Below are 18450 nucleotides of genomic sequence, written 5' to 3' on the forward strand. Positions count from 1 at the left end.
AAAAGTATCATTAAGCTTAAAATGAAAAATAAGACCCTGACCAACATTCATTTCTTGCTACTCAAATACAATCTTTTGACTTTTTTAGCTGTTTCTTCTATTCTTTTTTATTTATTTATTTATTTATTTTTGCAGTACACGGGCCTCCTACCGCTGTGGCCTCTCCCGTTGCGGAGCACAGGCTCCGGAAGCACAGGCCCAGCAGCCATGGCTCACGGGCCCAGCCGCTCCGCGGCACGCGGGATCCGCCCAGACCGGGGCACAAACCCGCGTCCCCTGCATCGGCAGGCGGACTCTCAACCACTGCGCCACCAGGGAAGGCCTGATTCTTTCTTGTTTTCTGCATACATTGTTTTCTTATTTTTTGAGGATTCTAATTACAGGTTTTCTTTTCTTTTCTTTTTTCTTTTTGTTTTCTGCATACTGTTTTCTTTATACAATTTTAAAAAATGTTTTATTTTAATTTTTTTTTTTTTTTTACTTTAGAGATGTCTTAACTGTCTGGTAATCCATTAATGTATATTCCTATTTAAGAGTGAAGCATTACAAAATCGGATTAAAAGATTCTAAAAATGTGGGCATTATCTTCTGGCAGGTTTTATCAAACAACCCAATCAAAAAATGGGCAGAAGATCTACATAGACATTTCTCCAAAGAAGACATACAAATGACCAGAAAGCACATGAAAAGATGCTCAACATCACTAATTATTAGAGAAATGCAAATCAAAACTACAGTGATATATTGCCTCACACTGGCCAGAATGACCATCATCAAAAAGTCAACAAACAAACAAAAAAGTCAACGAACAATAAATGCTGGTGAGAGTGTGGAGAAAAAGGAATCCTCCTACACTGGTGGTGGGAATGTATAATAAATTGGTACAACCACGATGGAGAACATTATGGAGGTTCCTTAAAAAACTAAAAATAGAACTACCATATGGCCCAGCAATCCCACTCCTGGGAATATATCTGGAGAAAAGCATAATTCTAAGAGATACATGCACCCCAATGTTCACTGCAGCACTATTTACAATAGCCAAGACATTGAAGCAACCTAAATGTCCACTGACAGAGGAATGGATAAAGAAGATGTGGTACATATATACAATGGAATATTACTCAGCCATGAAAAATTGACATAATGCTGTTTGCAGCAACATGGATGGACCTACAGATTGTCATACTAAGTGAAGGCAGACAAAGATAAATATCATATGATATCAATTATATGTGGAATCTAAAAAAATGATACAAATGTACTTATTTACGAAACAGAAACAGACTCACAGACTTCAAATACAAACTTATGGTTACCAAAAGGGAAAGGTGGGGGAGAGGGATAAATTGGGAGTTTGGGATTAACATAGATACACTACTATATATAAAACAGATAATCAATGAAGACCTACTGTATAGCACAGAGAACTCTATTTAATACTCTGTAATAACCTATATGGAAAAGAATCTGAAAAAGAATGGATGGATGTATATGTATAACTTAAGCACCTTGCTGTACACTTGAAAATAATACAACATTGTAAATCAACTATATTCCAATATAAAATAAAAATTCAACAACAACAACAAAAAAGAAAGTGATGATAAAGTAGTAGAAAGAACAAAGCAAAGGAAAAAAAAAGGAGAAAGCAGAAATGCTGGGTTGATGCAACTCTCATGCTGAAGTTATAAAGGAAGCAAAACGAATTTTGGGTAGAGAATAAAGATACGTCATCATTTCCTGGATATGTGTTTAGGCCATATTTTGAATACAGACAGGTTTGATTAAGGTTAATTTCTTTTATAAAATGCTTCTGTCATCTACCCAGAAATGGACAGTAAGGAAATTTATAATTATATTTGCTGGTCTATCCAAGGGGCATACATATGAATGATGGCCAACTGGGGAACTGTGAACTAAATCACAATTTATTTGTAATAGAGAAGGGAAATATATTCTTTGAAAGAAAGGGGTGAATATTTTCAGTGCTCTGGAAAGAGTTCTAATTAATTTATAGAGTTAAAAGGCCGCTCTGACTCAGCCTCATAATTTGAGTAATAAAACTCTTCTAATGGCTTTACAACGGATTTATAAAATAAATGAGCAAACTTAATCAAGCCACAGTGCTTGGCCAATACAATGTTTCTGTGTCAGCAATTTACTCTATCAATTGAGAGATTTAGCCATGAATTTGGGTGGCTACATGCCTCATGTTCTATGAATATATTAGCTGGACCTTCATAAATGCATTCTCTATAGTAAATTAAGAAGGCATATACTTCAATCAGCAATCAGCTGAAATTTTAAAAATTCTGTTTTTTTAATATTGAATAATTTCTTGAAGTTCCACAGAGATATATATTAAATTATTTTAAAAAGAATCTCTAGGATATTACATTTAAAGGAGTTAATGTTTCACCATTTACTATCATTTCAGTTGACTAGAAGAAATATACAGAACAGTCTATTTATTAGATATTTTATGTATCTGTGGCTTTAACTAGGAAATACAAAGTCAGAACTGGTTATTGATTTATAATTTACATTTAAAAATTATAGATTAGAAAGATAATTTTTTGTTTATGTTCTATAGTTGTTTCCTTGAAGAAATAGACCCAGACTGTGCAAGGGGGCTGTCTACTGTGAAGGAGAGGTAGTAAGGAAACACTCCTGCCCATCAGGCTCCTCTGGGGCTGACTTAATCTATATGCACCTGACATTCATTCAATAAGTAAAAAGTTGGTTATACATTATTATAGAGTCATGGACTCCTTTGAGACTCTGATAGACATAACAGACTTTCCACCTACTATAATGCACATACACACATAGTGTATATATTTTCTGAAGGTCAGCTCTGAAGCCCAGAATCTTTGGATCAGACTAAGTTTTTTCATGTACAAAACCAAGGAATGGATATTTCCTCTAGAATACATGCTGAAATGAACAGGTAAAACAAGACCAAAGAGGACACATAATGTATCAATTTAACTTGGGAAGTCACTTATCTAAAAATTTGAAGAATTTTATTCACAAGAGAATTCCCTTTAATAAAAAGAGCTTAAAAGGAGAAAAAAAAACCCTACATTTATTAGGTGGTTGGGACATTTTCGTCCATTGAGTCAAGGGAAAATGCGAAGTGGTAGAACCAACCAAGTACCCCTCTTATCTTAGAGGTTTTCAGCTTGTGGGAGTAGAAGACTTGGAGGATGGTGACAAGACTGTGTGGAGATTTGGGGGTTGGGACTTGAGAGTAGGAGAGATTATTTGGTGAAAGTCTGTAATCCATGTGGAAGCTACTGAGAGGGAAGCAAAGGGGAGAGAGAATCTGTTTACTGTGTGCATAAAGAAGGCACTACCTGTAAATTTTATATAACAACTTCAAATAAATTTGTCAATGTTTAATAATGCTAAAAATGCAAATGCTCTACAGCTTAGCATAGCTACTCCTACAGAAACTCTTGTACACATACGCAGAGAAATGTTTAGAGCAACATTGTCAATAGCAGCAAAAAAGTGAAAATACAAATGTCCATCAATATAAGAGTGGATAAATAAGTTGTGAAATGGTCACAAAACAGAACACTACACACCAGTTAAAATTAGTAAAACAGAGCTATATATATTAACATGACAAAATCTGAAAACATAGTACTGAGCAAAAGAAAGCCACTTAATATTATACATACAAACACACATATTAAGTTTAAAATATGCACAACCATGTCATTAGGGATATTTAAGTATGTAGTAAAAGAACAAAGAGATTCATGGGAACAATCAACACCAAATTCATGAAAGGGGTTACTTCTGGGAGGGAGGGAAGGGTATTCCATCAGTGATGAGTACACAGGTAGCTTCAATTCTATTAGTACTTTTTTCCTAAGATGGGTAGTGGGTACAGTGGTGTTTGTCGTATTAGTCTTTGTTCCTTTATGTATGCATTACTTATTTTGTAAGGAAAATTAAAGGTAAGCAGCACCTATAAGACTGAATGAGAATTAAAATGTAAAAAAAAAAAAAAAAAAAAAAGAATTCCTTGATGAAACTTTTACCAGCTTTGTGGAGTAAATTAACATAGGTCCCCATAACATAATTCATAAAAATGTTAGATAAAAGGTGTTTTTAAAATTTTGTGAATATATAATCAAGCTCAAAGTAAAGAAAAGGAAATCTTTAAGTGCCAGGCATGAAGATAAAAAAATCAAAGTTGCAGCAGTGAGCAAAGGTTGAAGTCAAACTGGAGCTGTCAGCTGGGATTCTAATACTCTGTTGGAATAGAAGTGGCTTCAGTCCTGAGAACATAGAGAAAATGTAACTGAGACTACTGGATAAAGCTTGGACCTTGGATGAACTGCCCCATTTGTTAAAAGGGGATCAAACTCTGCCCACTGACTGAGGGGAAATAGTGAAGATGTTTCTATTTTTCTAGGACCTCAAGTAGAAAAGAAAAGGCATACATGAGAAATTATAATTCTAAGCTTGCACCACACCCAGACATGGGATATAAATTTGTAATACTTCATGGTTCAGGAACTCACAAGCTGAGAAATACCATAAAATAATATTTAGGATCTTTGAAACCTGTTGGATTTCAGGAGGAACAAGTACAAAACTATTCTGTAAGACACTTTCATGACAAAAGAAACTCCAAAATAATAATAATAACAATAATTCCTCTGGAAATTAGCTCACAATAAGAAATACACATCACAAAAAAATGAGTGAACATCAACAAATGCAACAGACAAGATAACTAGTATCCTGAGAACTGCAGATAATAGAACAATCTAAAAAAATTAAAATAGGATTATTCAAATTGTGTAAAGAGATTAAAAGGAATTGGAACTGTCATGAACAAGGATACCAAGAAAAAGAAAAGAGATCAAAATTTTTAAAAAGAACTAATTAGGACATCTAGAAATTAAAAGCGTAGCTATACAAATGGAAAACTCAAAACACAGAATAAAATAGCAGATTAGACACAAGTGAAGAGATAATAGCAATTTGGAGATGAAGAACAAGGAAACTGTTCAAATACAGCACAGAGGGAGAAAAATATTAAATGGAAAGTAAGGTAAATAGAGAAGAGAATTTTAAAAGTACAACATATATTGAATATTAAAAATTTTCCTGAAGTGATAAAAAACATGAATTCTCAAGATTAAAGATACCCACATTGTGAGTTAAACAGAACAAAGTCACTCAAACACATTGTAAAACTATAGAATGTAAACAGAAAATTAAGCTGAGAGAAAACACAGATTAAAAAGAGATGAAAATTTGACAGACAGCAGGTTCTGATCAGCAAAGATGGTAGAAGATGAAACAATATTTTCAAAGTTCTGAGGAGAACTTTCTGTCAGCCTAGAATTCTATACTCAGCTAAACTATCATTCAAGAGAAATAAATACATAGATAGAAAACATATTTCAAGAAGAAAGAAATTAAACTCCAAAAGAAGGAGTGGAATAAAGAAGCAATGGTTAGCAAATACAGTGGTAAGTCTAAAGGATCTTCAACTGGAAATCAATAATAAAAAGAATAATTCAGACTAAAATAACAACAAAATGGAGGGGCAGTTGTCAGTGCGACAGTATTCCAAAGTCCTTGTACTGTTTGGAAGAAAGACAGAGATTTTGAAAGAAAGAAGCAGCAGCAAAGAAAACATGATTAACAGAAAAAATAAGATAGTAGAAATAAGTTCAAATGTATCTGTTAATGTAGTAACTGTATAACATATGTTTAAGAAGCTAGAGTTCCTTATTTAGTTTTAAAGTGTATGCTCTTATAAGAGATATGTCTAAGGCAAAATAAAACATGGAAGTTAAAAGTAAGCAGATGGAAAAAGATACAGCAAATAAATATCAATTAACACACTAAGCAGACTTTAAGATAAAAATTTGGGGGGGGGAAAGAGGGTTATTAGTTTTTTTAAAATAATTTTATCTATTTGGTTGTACAATAAAGGTTTACAACGTGATGATTTAATATACATATACATTGTGAAATGATTACCACAAACAAGTTAATTAACAGATTTATCACCTCATATAGTTTCCATTTTGTGTGTGTGTGTGTGTGTGTGGTGAGAATACTTAAGATCAACAAAAGAAGTTTACTCTTTAATGATAAAAGGAACATTTTCTCAAGTTATAAGATGCCTAAGACTGTATGTATCTAGGAATGCCAGTCCACTTTGGTATAATTTTCACAGATTTAATGAAGATTTAGTATGTTGAATTACTTTTTATTTCCTGACTATTTATTTGAAGGAAACATTGCATCTTGGTTGCTTTTCCTTGGGCTCCTTGATTTATTTGTACTACATTTTAAAAGCTCTTATCCAAGATTTTGGACTTAGGCTTCCCTTTGGATTAAAATCAGTACCAAATCCCAAACCAAAAATAAAATTTTACCATGTCTATTTTAATTACCTTTCACATTCAAGTCTTTAATTTATTTTAATGGATTTTTTGTGTGTACTCTGAGGTAGAGATAAAATTTCTTTTATTTTAAAGTCCATATCCAGTCATTCTGGTACCATTTATAGAATGGTTAATTCTTTCCCTAGTCATCTGCAATACTAACTTTGTCACATCATTTCCAAATATATGTTAGAAGTCTGTTTCTGGGCTCTTCTCTGTTACATTGCCAATTTGCCAATCATTCTTTGGCTTTATAATAAATCTTGAAAAGACAAGTCTTCTACCGGCTCCCTCTCTCCTCATCTACCTTCCTTGGAACACCTGGGTAAGTTTTGGCTTTGGCCTTTCCATAGGAATTTTTACACTTGAAAACTTTCTAGAAAAATCCTTAGGGAAATTTGATTGTAATGCATGGAATCTATACATTAATTAGGTACAGTTGGGACTTTAGGATCTGAGCTTTCCTATCCACTAAAGTATCCTCTTTATTTATTTAGATGTTCTTTAATGATTTGCAATAAGGTTTTATAATTTTCTCCATAAAAGTTTTAAACATATTTTATTAGATTAATTCCTAGGTACTTTATGTTTTAAGTACTAATTGCTTAAAGGTCTAATATGTTTAAAAAGACTAAGTCTGTCATACAGAGTGAAGTAAGTCAGAAAGAGAAAAACAATTACCGTATGCTAACACATACATAAGGAATCCAAAAAAAAAAAAAAAACAAGAAGGTTCTGAAAAACCTAGGGGCAGGACAGGAATAAAGATGCAGAAGTAGAGAATGAACTTGAGGACACGGGGAGGGGGAAGGGTAAGCTGGGATGAAGTGAGAGAGTGGCCTGGACATATATACACTACCAAATGTAAAACAGATAGCTAGTGGGAAGCAGCCACATAGCACAGGGAGATCAGCTCGGTGCTTCGTGACCACCTAAAGAGGGGGGATAGGGAGGGTGGGAGGGAGACGCAAGAGGGAGGAGATATGGGATATATGTATAGCTGATTCACTTTGTTATAAAGCAGAAACTAACACACCATTGTAAAGCAATTATACTCCAATAAAGATATTTTAAAAAAAAGACTAATTGCTACAAAAATTAATCTCTTCTCATAACGCATGCTTTCTAAAATTTTGGATTTTGGTGGCATACAGAAATACAACTGGACTTCCCTGGTGGCACAGTAGTAAGAATCCACCTGCCAGTGCACAGGACACGGGTTCGAGCCCTGGTCTGGGAAAATCCCACATGCCGTGGAGCAACTAAGCCCGTGCACCACAGCTACTGAGCCTGCGCTCTAGAGCCTGCGAACCACAACTACTGAAGCCCGCGCACCTAGAGCCCGTGCTCCACAACAAGAGAAGCCACCGAAATGAGAAGCCCGTGCACTGCAACAAAGAGTAGCCCCCGCTTGCCACAACTAGAGAAAGCCTGTGCACAACGAAGACCCAACGCAGCCAAAAATAAATAATAAATAAATTTATTTTTTAAAAAAGAAATACGATTGATTTCATATCCAGTCATTTTGCTATATTCTTATTAATCTGAATAATTTAAGAACTCTTTGTATTTTAATATCATCTGTGAATAAACAGAATTTGGTTTCTTCTTTTCCAGTCCTTATCTTTTAATTTACATTTTTCCCTTTACTTGCTGACTGGGATTAAAAAATATATAGGTGGGTTAGGATGGGGTATCCCAATGTGCAAGAACCATGTTGAATACAAGTGGTTATAGTAGTTATCTTTTTCTCAATACTGATTTTTCAATGGAAAATTTCTAAAATTTCTCCATTAAGAACGACATTGCAGTAGTTTTTGGTAGATCACCTTTATCAGATAAGGGAGTACAATTTTTTTACATGAATTTTCTAGTATCTGGTTGTATTCTAGTGGGGTAGGGGGTGGGCTTTAGTCATAATGCTTGGACATTCATTTTTTATTACCCAAACACCACACTCACCTAGTTCTTAAGAAATGGGAGTCATTCCTATCAGGGAAAAGGAGGTCAGTGACTGAACTTCTCTTGTAATTTGAAGTTTCTGGCCAGCCTCACTACTGGGGACTGGATCCCCTAGATGCTTAGTGGCTGCTGTTTTACTGAGTAATTGCTGCTCAGAATTTTTTGCAAGTAGCATGCCAGGGACTAGAGAATTGGACTTTCTATGGGTAATAGAAATATCAATAAATAATATAATGGTGGAAAATGCTGATGATTGATAAATACAGCTAAATGAGAGTCTAAACTGCCCAGTCTATGGCAAAATACTTCACTGCTCTAGAGAGAGCATATGTTAGGGTGGTCATTTACTGGGATTCATATATCAAATGAGTACCCAAACTTGGAGAAATATTCCACCTAGGTGTTCAGAAAGGAGAAACTATTACATCATATCATCCACCAGGGGGCAATAGTGTGATGCTTGGAGCCCTGAAGTTTCTGAATGCCTGCAAGGAAAAGTGGCGTTGGGATCCAAGCAACAGTGGCACTTTGGAGCACAAGTAAGACTGATTTTCCTCTCCTCCGCTTGACATGGGGCTCCCAGAAAACAGCTTCAGCCTTCATCAGGCTGACAGTGGGTCAAGATGGGTCACAGTGGGATCATAAATTTCCTTACCACTCATTACTAGGCATCTTTCAAACCCTTGTATGGTTGGAACAGACTCATTAATCACTCTTAGGCTGCCCAGAACTTTGGAGGTGGGAAACAGTCCCAAGTTTGTCTCAGTTGTGAAAAGAAACATGACCTACAACTGTAAGGAAACAACCAAATCACTTTCTAGACAGGGCTTGTAGGGCCCCAGGATTGTAGCCTCATGACTGCTTCCTGGGAAGTTCCCTTCCTCCCACCTCCAAAGTTTGTGAGTAGGGTGGGTGTACCTGAGAAGAATCCTGAAAGAATTCAAGAAACTTAAAGAAAAAGGAGAGGAGCACAAACAGGTACACTGAACTTCCCTTTCTGAAAAGAACCACAACTTAACTGGGACACAGAGTATTTAACTCACTAGATCTTAGGCTGGTTCTCTGTTAATCCCTATACTAGGTGTGATGCAGGACACACTGGTAGATGGGGTGGGATGTAGCACCCCAAAGTACAGAAACAGAAGCACCACAAGTATTTTGTTTCTTTTTCAACTGTGTTGTGGGTATGAGATCAAAGGGTCTGTTCATATCCTTGCTAGAATCCTAAAATGTAAATTTGAAGGCATTTAACATACTCATTCTTTAAAACATGTCAATTACTTTACCATTTCAACATTAATTTTGTGTTCTAATGCTTACTCATCTCTCTTGGTTGTTTTTTCCTCTACCTTTTTCAGTTCCTCAGTAACAAGTTGAAACTTGGTGCTTGCGGAAGGATAAAAAGCTCTGGGCTGGTAAATAAACAAGGAAAAAAGGCTTAGTGCAACATGAAAATGTAGGCCCCTTGTTCAAAAAGGGGGAAAAAAGTGCTGTTAAAAAGTACTAACATGGGTTTCCCTGGTGGTGCAGCGGTTGAGAATCCGCCTGCCAATGCAGGGGACATGGGTTCGAGCCCTGGTCCAGGAAGATCCTACACGCCACGGAGTAACTAAGCCCGTGCACCACAACTACTGAGCCTGCACTCTAGAGCCCACGTGCCACAACTACTGAAGTCCGCACGCCTGGAGCCCGTGCTCCACAACAAGAGAAGCCACCGCAATGAGAAGCCTGCACACCGCAACGAAGAGTAGCCCCCGCTCACCACAACTAGAGAGAAGCCTGCGCACAGCAACGAAGACCCAACGCAGCCAAAAATAAAAATAAATTTATAAAAAAAAAAAAGTACTAACATAAAAGCTTTCCTTTTTAAAACCATTTTATTACTTATATGACATAATAGGGATAATCATCATTCCAAGAAAACTTAAAATTTTGATTTTTTAGCATGAATTTTACCATTCATTGTTATATTGTGCAGTGCCAATTTTAATAAGTATTTAACTCATATGTGGAATCATCAGTATTTTACAGTTCATACTTACACATGTATTTCATTCTTTCTCAAACAACTGAAATTACAAACTTTTATTCATTTCTTGTTACCCACACATTCTACCAACACTCACTATCTGGCTCACTAACTAGTAAGGAAGAACTAAAAGGAAAAAGGACTCTGGGTTGTCTTAGCCTTCCTTTTTCTTTTATGTCATAACTTTTAGCTAAGTAGCATGAATAAGAAAGAATGTAACAGGGTTTTTTGGATATTTGTGTTTCCTAGAATACCATTATTTTCTTTCTTTCTTTGATGTAAGTTCTGGTTCAAACGAAAAGCATGACCTCTTGGGGCTGTCAGAGTCCCCACTTACTCAGTCTTAAATGTGTGAGCATAAAATAAGCACAGAATTCTTGTGGACTCACGATGCATGGGAGTTTAGTGAGACCCAAAGCCAGTACATGTTTAATCTGTTGTGGAAGCTGCATAACAATTACTAATACTATATGGAAATGGTTGGCAAGGTACTGTGTACATGCTCGTGTTTATCTCCTCTGCTCCACTGTCTCTTTGAACTTCACTTGCAAAGCAAAAGTTCAAAGATAAAATTATTAAGAATTCAAGGTGGCAACAGCAGATCTTTTTACCAAGTGCAGGGCACTTCTGAGAGTGGGGCTTTGTGTAACTACACTTATTGCATGCCTATGCATTTGGCCCTGGAAGCTACAGATCCAGGCCTTGATGTTGTCCCAGATTCCAGCCTGGCTATTACTATGTATATTGGCTACTAAAAGTTAAGCTGCTTTCAGACCTGTCTCTTGGCATTGGTCTACTTAGGGTGAGCACAGATGTAGAGAGCCAACAGAGCAGAGTCTGTCTGGAATTTGGGGGATGCTTCCTTAGGGATGTCTTGCTTCTCCTAGATCAGAAAAAGGTCTGAGACAAAGAAGAGGTCTTGTACATGACCCAAAATATCATGTTTTGACACATACCTGTGCACAACTAATGGTCCTCCACATATCAGGAACTGCCTGTCAATGAGAAAACACTGAACTTTACAGGAATATCATAAAAGTCTCACCAAAGACTTGGAACTTCCATGGCCTCAACTATCACTTTTATGATGACTCCTAATTCTATATCTCAAGCCCAGGGTCTTTTCCTTTGAATTTTAAACCCATAATTCTAACCACGTATGTGACTCTGTTGGAATGCTTCATTGAAACCTCAAGCTCAAAATATCCAACTCTGAATTTACTGCATTATTCCCCAAATGTTCTCCTGCTCCCTCTTCAGAAATTCCCATTTTGGTAACAGCTACACAATCCCAGTCTCCCCTGTCTTTACATCACTCACATTCACTTGGTCATTAAGTATACTGAAACCAGCTTTTAACCATATCTTGCATCCAGGACGTGCTCTCCATCCTCAATGCTCTAGCATAATTCAGTTCTTCCTTAGCTCTCTCCCTGCCTGCAGACCCATCCCTTCCCAAATATCCCCCAGATTGCCAGAAGAATTTTTTTATCTTGAAAAATACAAGATTTATGCTATATTTCAAGCACTGAAGAATTCTAAAGCAGTTTATAGTAAAACCTCATATCCATCAAGCTTTGCTAAATCTTAATTTGCCAAATTTGCTCGCTATTTTTTAAAAAGAAATAAAATATTACAAATATTGTGGTAATCACTTGTATACTTTCTTCTGTCCCATTCCCCTCGCTTTCCCCCCCAATGATCACTACATTTAGTACTTATCCTTCCTGTTTTGGTTTTCATATGTCTACTATAAATGGATTTTATCTTTAACACATATATAGTATTATGAATTTTTTAAATTTCACATAAATGGTATCATACTGTACATATTATTCTGCAACGTTCATATTTCACTGAACATTGTATTTTTGGAATTTAATCATGTCAAACCTTCCCTTTCAGTAATTTATTTCAATTTTTGTCAGTTAGTATTTCATTATTTGAATGTACAAAATTTGGTTATCCAGACTTCATGGTCATATTGAGGTTATTTTCATTGTTCACTATTACTAATGATATAATATGACCCATATTTTCTTGTGTAAATTTAAGACTTTTTCTAAAGTATAGTCCTAAAAATGGAATTAAATGTTTCACTTTACATGTTGCCAAATTGCTCTCCAAAGTGATTGCACTGATACACATTTTTCTCTAGCAGTTTTCACTCCTTCGTTCAACAGCTCTGCTTATACACAGAACTGTCAGTATTTACATTTCTTTCTGTCAAAGTTTATATTTTTGTCATTTTAATAATTTTCCCTGATTATTAAGAAATATATACCATCTTTTCTTTTGTTTTTGTTTTTGAAAATTCTATTTATTTATTTATTTTTGGCTGTGTTGGGTCTTCATTGCTGTATGCGGGCTTTCTCCAGTTGCTGTGAGCCAGGGTTACTATTCGTGGTGGTGTGCAGGCTTCTCATTGCGGTGGTTTCTCTTGTTGCAGAGCACAGGCTCTAGGTGCGCGGGCTTCAGTAGTTGTGGCACGAGGGCTCAGTAGTTGTGGCTCGTGGGCTCTAGAGTGCAGGCTCAGTAGTGGCGCACGGGCTTAGTTGCTCTGCAGCATGTGAGATCTTCCTGGACCACGGCCCGAACCCGTGTCCCCTGCATTGGCAGGCGGATTCTTAACCACTGCGCCACCAGGGAAGTCCCTTTTATGCTTCTTGATCACTCAAGTGTCATTTTCTCTGAACTGCCAGTTCATATTATTTACCCATTTTTTTGGTTGCATTGTTTGTTTTTACATATTGATTTGTAGAAATTTGTAAATTTTCTTTTGTTGGGTATATGCATGGCAAATATTTTCTGTCTTTGTCTTTTCATTTTGTTTGAGATTTTGAGTTACTCCACATCCTTGTCAATATTTGATATTGTCAGACTTTCCAATTTTAGCCATTCTGAGAATTATAATCAATTGGGTTTTTTGTGTTTTTGTTTTGTTTTGTTTTGTTTGCGGTACGCGGGCCTCTCACTGTTGTGGCCTCTCCCGTTGCGGAGCACAGGCTCCGGACGCGCAGGCCCAGCGGCCATCGCTCACAGGCCTAGCCGCTCCGCGGTATGTGGGACCTTCCCGGACTGGGGCACAAACCCGCGTCCCCTGCATCGGCAGGCGGACTCTCAACCACTGCGCCACCAGGGAAGCCCTCAATTGGGGTTTTATATATATTTTATCTTATTTAGAACTTGCTGGGCTTTTTCAATCTGAAGACAAGCCGTTGATCAGTTTTGCAAATTCTGTCCTTAGCTCTTCAAATATTGCTTCTTTCCCATTCTCCATAGCTTTCCTTTGGAATTCCTGCTGTATGTTGAAATTTTTCATTCTATTCCACAAGTATAAATGTTCTTTCACATTTTCCAACTCCTTATACTTCTATATTGCATTCCAGAAAATGTCCTGAAGTCTATCTTCTAGTTAACTAGTTTTTTATTCAACTGTGTCTAATTTGTTATTTAACTAATCCATTGAGTTTTCTCTTGTTTTGGCTCCTTTTCCCCTGACTTTTTCTATTCTAAAATCTACCATTTTAAAGTGTGTTTATTTTTCAGTCCCAACCTATCCTTACATTTGTTTTGTCTGCTGAGTCTCACTCACAGTCAGTTGTTCCCCTGTTTACAAATTTGGATCTTGATCACAAAACCTTAACTGTAGGAATTCTATGTAACTTGGTTCATTGCTTTTCCTTTTACAGAGGTTTTGTAATTTTTAATGCTAGATTCCCCAGGATGTTATTGAGTAGAGATCACTTTTTTTTTTTTAAGTTCCTTGTCCTGGGTACCTGAACATTACAGAGAATATGTAGTTAACCCCAAACTTATATTAGGGCTGGCCTAAAGTTAAAAATTCCCTTGGGAGAGATTTCATTCCTTGGAGAGCCTGGGAAGAGACAATAAACCTGTGTTGTCATCTTCCTGGATTGGTGTTTTCCAGTTTATCCTGAGGGTGAAGCCCTTCAAGAATCACAGCTTTATGTGGGATCTCACTTGCAACTCCCTACCTTGACAGAACCCAAACATCATCTCCTATGTTCATGTTGTCATTAGATGCAAGCTCCATGTTGCTGGGACTGATTATTCCCCTTCCCCTATGGCAGCCACAGAATCATTAACGCTAGTTTTCAGTTCCTTCGTTATTTTTGGCCTCTAGGGTTTTCAATGCTTTGTTGAGAGCGCAGATCTTGATTTAAACAGATGTTTATTATATCTTACTCTGTATTTCTAGGTGTTTATGGTAATTAAGAGGGTTTAAAAAAATGTTATTGTGGTACATAACCTCCAAATATAGCAGACAACAATTCCTCCCATTCTTGTATGCTCATGCTGCTCCTTACCTCAAGAAGCTGAGTCTATTTTCCCTCCCCTTGAGTCTTACCAGTAGGATGTGGTAGGAATAATATTATGGTACTTCTGAGCCAAGGTCTTAAGAGTTCTGGCAACTTTTGCTTTCTTTTTTTCTTGGAGCCCAGCCACCATGTAACAAGGAAATCTAGGCTAGACTAATGAATGACTAGTGACCACAGTGAGAGAAGCCCTGGCAGATGAGAGGGCCTCTTTGGACATTCCAACCCCAGCCCAACTCCCAGCTAAATGCAGGTACATTAGTAACCCTAAACTGACATCATGTGAAGCAGAACAAACCAGCTGAGCCATGCCAAATTCTTGACTCACAGGATCGTGAAAAATAACAAATTCTTGCTTCAAGCCATTAAATTTTAAGGTCATTTGTTCCACAAAAACAGATGAGACAATGATACTTTCCAGAAAACATGACGGATCATTCTAACGTGCAAATCTAACACATTATATTTTGATGAATTTCATATCCACAGTATAGTGGAAAAGACAGACATGAGCACATGAAGTTTAAATATGAGTCAATAAATATTATAATAAAAGCATGCACAAAAACGCTGTGAGGCTCACCCAAGCCACCCCGGGCAGAGGGGAAAAAGGGGTCCTTCATATATAGAGTTATTCACAATCTTCTGTTTGACTAACTCTCCTCTTCTTTTTGGACAAGTTATATGTCTCACCATTTTTGAATGCCCACAGCCTAGTACGGTTTTGGGCACATAGTTGGCATATAATTGGTGAGTGAACTAATGTGGTCTAATTTGGAAAATCATGTAAATCACATTGTTCCTAATCTCAAATTACTAGGGGTATACAATTAGTATAACATTAAAATACATTTTCCATGACTCAGAGCTTGACCAGCCATAACTGAATAGTGACATGGTGTGATGTCAAGTGCCTTATGAAATTAAACCCCTAGTACTCTTTCTCATCCTCTGGCTGGAATCTCAAATTTCAATGTAAGTATGCTATTCCTTTAGCTAAGGGCTTTTAGGCTAGCTGAAATCTATTCCTCCATTACCAGGGAGAGTGTCACTTACTTTAAGCTGTGATGAGTTATTTTACCCTAGTATGAGTGGGTTTTATGTCTTTCCAGAGAGGTTGTTTGAATGGAAAAAAAGAGGCAGAGAAAATTTTAGGGTGTGAAGGGAGCTGCTAAAGATGACCATTGTCCACTTACAGTTAGGCTAAAGGACAGGTCTGGTCCTTTTGTTAAAAATGAAACAGAGAAAAATAGAAAGACAATCTATATTGTCATACTCTGTATATGCGCACACACTCGCCCAAACAAAGGACAGAATATTCATTTCTCCTAGAGGTTAAAGTCTACTACTTTGTTAAAAAGTACTCTGTATACTTTTTCATTAAAGACATATAATTCTTCTTGATAGGTTAATTTTTAAAGAAATTATTTTAAACAAATTAATTTTTTAAAGACATATATAACAGAAAATTTACCATTTTAAGTGTACAGTTTGGTGGCATTAAGCACATTCACATTATTGTGCAAACATCAACACCATCCATGTCCAGAACTTTTTTCATCTTGCAGAACTGAAACTCTGCACCCTTTATACAATAATTCCCAATTTTCCCTCTCCTAGACCCTCCCAACCACCATTCCAATTTCTGTCTCTGAATTTTACTACTCTAAGTACTTTATAGGGGTGGAATCATACAGTATTTGTCCTTTTGTGACTGGTTTATTTCACTTAGCATAATGTCTTCAAGGTTCATCCATGTTGCAGCATATGTCAGAATTTCCTTTATTTTTAAGGCTGAATAATATTCCATTGTATTTATATACCACATTTTGCTTATTCATTTACTCACTGATGGGCACTTAAGTTGTTTCCACCTTTTGGATATTGTGAATAATGCTGCTATATAAACACAGGTATAAAAATATTTAAGTCCCTGCTTTCAGTTCTTTTGGGTATATACCCAGAAGTGTAATTGATGAAACACATGACAATGCTATTTTAAATTTTTTGAAGAACAACTAAACTATTTTCCATAGTGGCTGCACCATTTTACATTCCGTAGGGTTCCAATTTCTCCATATCCTTACCAAAGCCTTAGGGTTCCAACTTCTCCACATCCTTACCAACACGTGTTATTCTGTTTTTTTTATAATAGCCATCCTAAAAAATATGAAGTGGTATCTTGTGATTTTGATTTGCATTTCCCTGGTAGTGGTTTTTATGACCTTCTTTCTAATATTTATCATCACTCTTCTAAAGGAGTCAGACATCTCAAGACATAGAAAGTTAATGAGCATAGAAAGAAAGATAATGCCTCTGTATGAGAAAATCAAATTAGATGTTGATGTCTCATGATGAAAACTTGAGATATATATATCTCTAACACATGGAAGAGTGAGTCTCTGAATTTCCCTTATAGCCCTTTAGAGACTGGAGTTCCTTGCATGAAGAGGTATGCTGCTGGCAGCCTCCAGGGGGCGCCAGAAGCTGTGAATTTGCTTGGCTCAGGTCTGGCCTGCAGTCCTTGGTAGCAGGTTTAGGAATAGTAGACTATCTGAGTCCTGTTTTTGGTCCCATTGATTCTCATAACTGCATAAAATTCCTAGCTGGGGAATTTGAGTTAAAAAACAGTCTCAGGGATTCCTGTTAATTCTGCTAGAAGGCGTGGGGGCAGTAATCAAAATTATAACTCTCTTATATAATGTGAACTCAGTTTAACCCTCAAGAGAATGACCTGAAAAACTGAGGGCTCTTAGGTCACACCAAGGTTACAGGATCTTTCACCACAGGACCAGAGGAGAGGAAATATTTAATACGTGCTGGGCATTAGGTTAGATTCTTTTCACATAGTAGCTTACAAGTTATGTATAATTACTTATTTTAAAAAACAAAAAAAACAGGTTAGTAATTTGCCAAGGTCACATACCTAATAAGTGCCAGAAACAGAACTATAATAAAATCCAAGTCCAGTTCTAAACTATGATACCTCTGGAAGTGTCTATTATATATTGGGCATAATTATGGTTATTTTTATTATATTTCCTTTAATGATTGAAAGGAAACTGCATCTTTGCAATTCGCAGACTAGATTTGGCATCCTTGGAAGTATTATGGAATTTTGAAATACTCTAAAGAGCTCAGTTGAGAAAAGATGCTGATTCTGGCTTGATGCTTATTAAAAAGTGAATAGCTGGATATTCTATGATTTACTCAGTAATGCTTGAGCTTATCCAAGTCACAGAAGTAGACTTGACATGGCCTTGTTTATAAGAGCCAGATTCTGAAAAAATATAAACCCCAGAAAAATTAGGACTTTTGTCTTTCAAACTCTTTGGGCAGTTGATTGCATGTAACAAGGCAGTGCAAGCCAAGAGGTGACTATACCACTGTTTATGAGTTTCTGTTCTAACACCACGTTGTTTACCTCACCCCACGGTGACCAAAAAAACATTTAAAAATGTATTAAAAATATAAAACCTGCCCTATAACAACACTCAATTGCCTGCCATGTGATAATAATGCTCAGGGGCACCTTTTATGTAAGGACTTCACAGTGTTTTATATACTCATTAACTCACAACCCATCTGTTTTACTTCATTTTATAGCAGAGAAATGGAGGCCTCATGGAAATCACACAATATGTTGGTACAGCAGCTTAATAGGGAATTCTTCAGATTCTGAATCTTC

The 18450-nt window shown here is 36.5% G+C and overlaps 1 protein-coding gene across 13 annotated transcripts in view; it reads right to left on the reverse strand.

Annotated features, from left to right (window-relative positions):
- The window catches only part of SESTD1 (SEC14 and spectrin domain containing 1), a 262393-nt gene that overhangs the window by 233113 nt on the left and 10830 nt on the right, over nt 1-18450 (reverse strand). The window contains exon 2 of one of the 13 annotated variants that reach the window (XM_079923859.1): nt 11379-11417. The exons of the other annotated variants lie outside the window; for them this stretch is intronic. The gene's annotated coding sequence lies outside the window, so the exon portion shown is untranslated. The remainder of the gene's footprint in view (nt 1-11378; nt 11418-18450) is intronic. 13 annotated transcript variants of the gene reach the window in all.

This window comes from Stenella coeruleoalba (genome assembly GCF_951394435.1).
Source record: "Stenella coeruleoalba genome assembly, chromosome: 6".
NCBI lineage: Eukaryota > Metazoa > Chordata > Mammalia > Artiodactyla > Delphinidae > Stenella > Stenella coeruleoalba.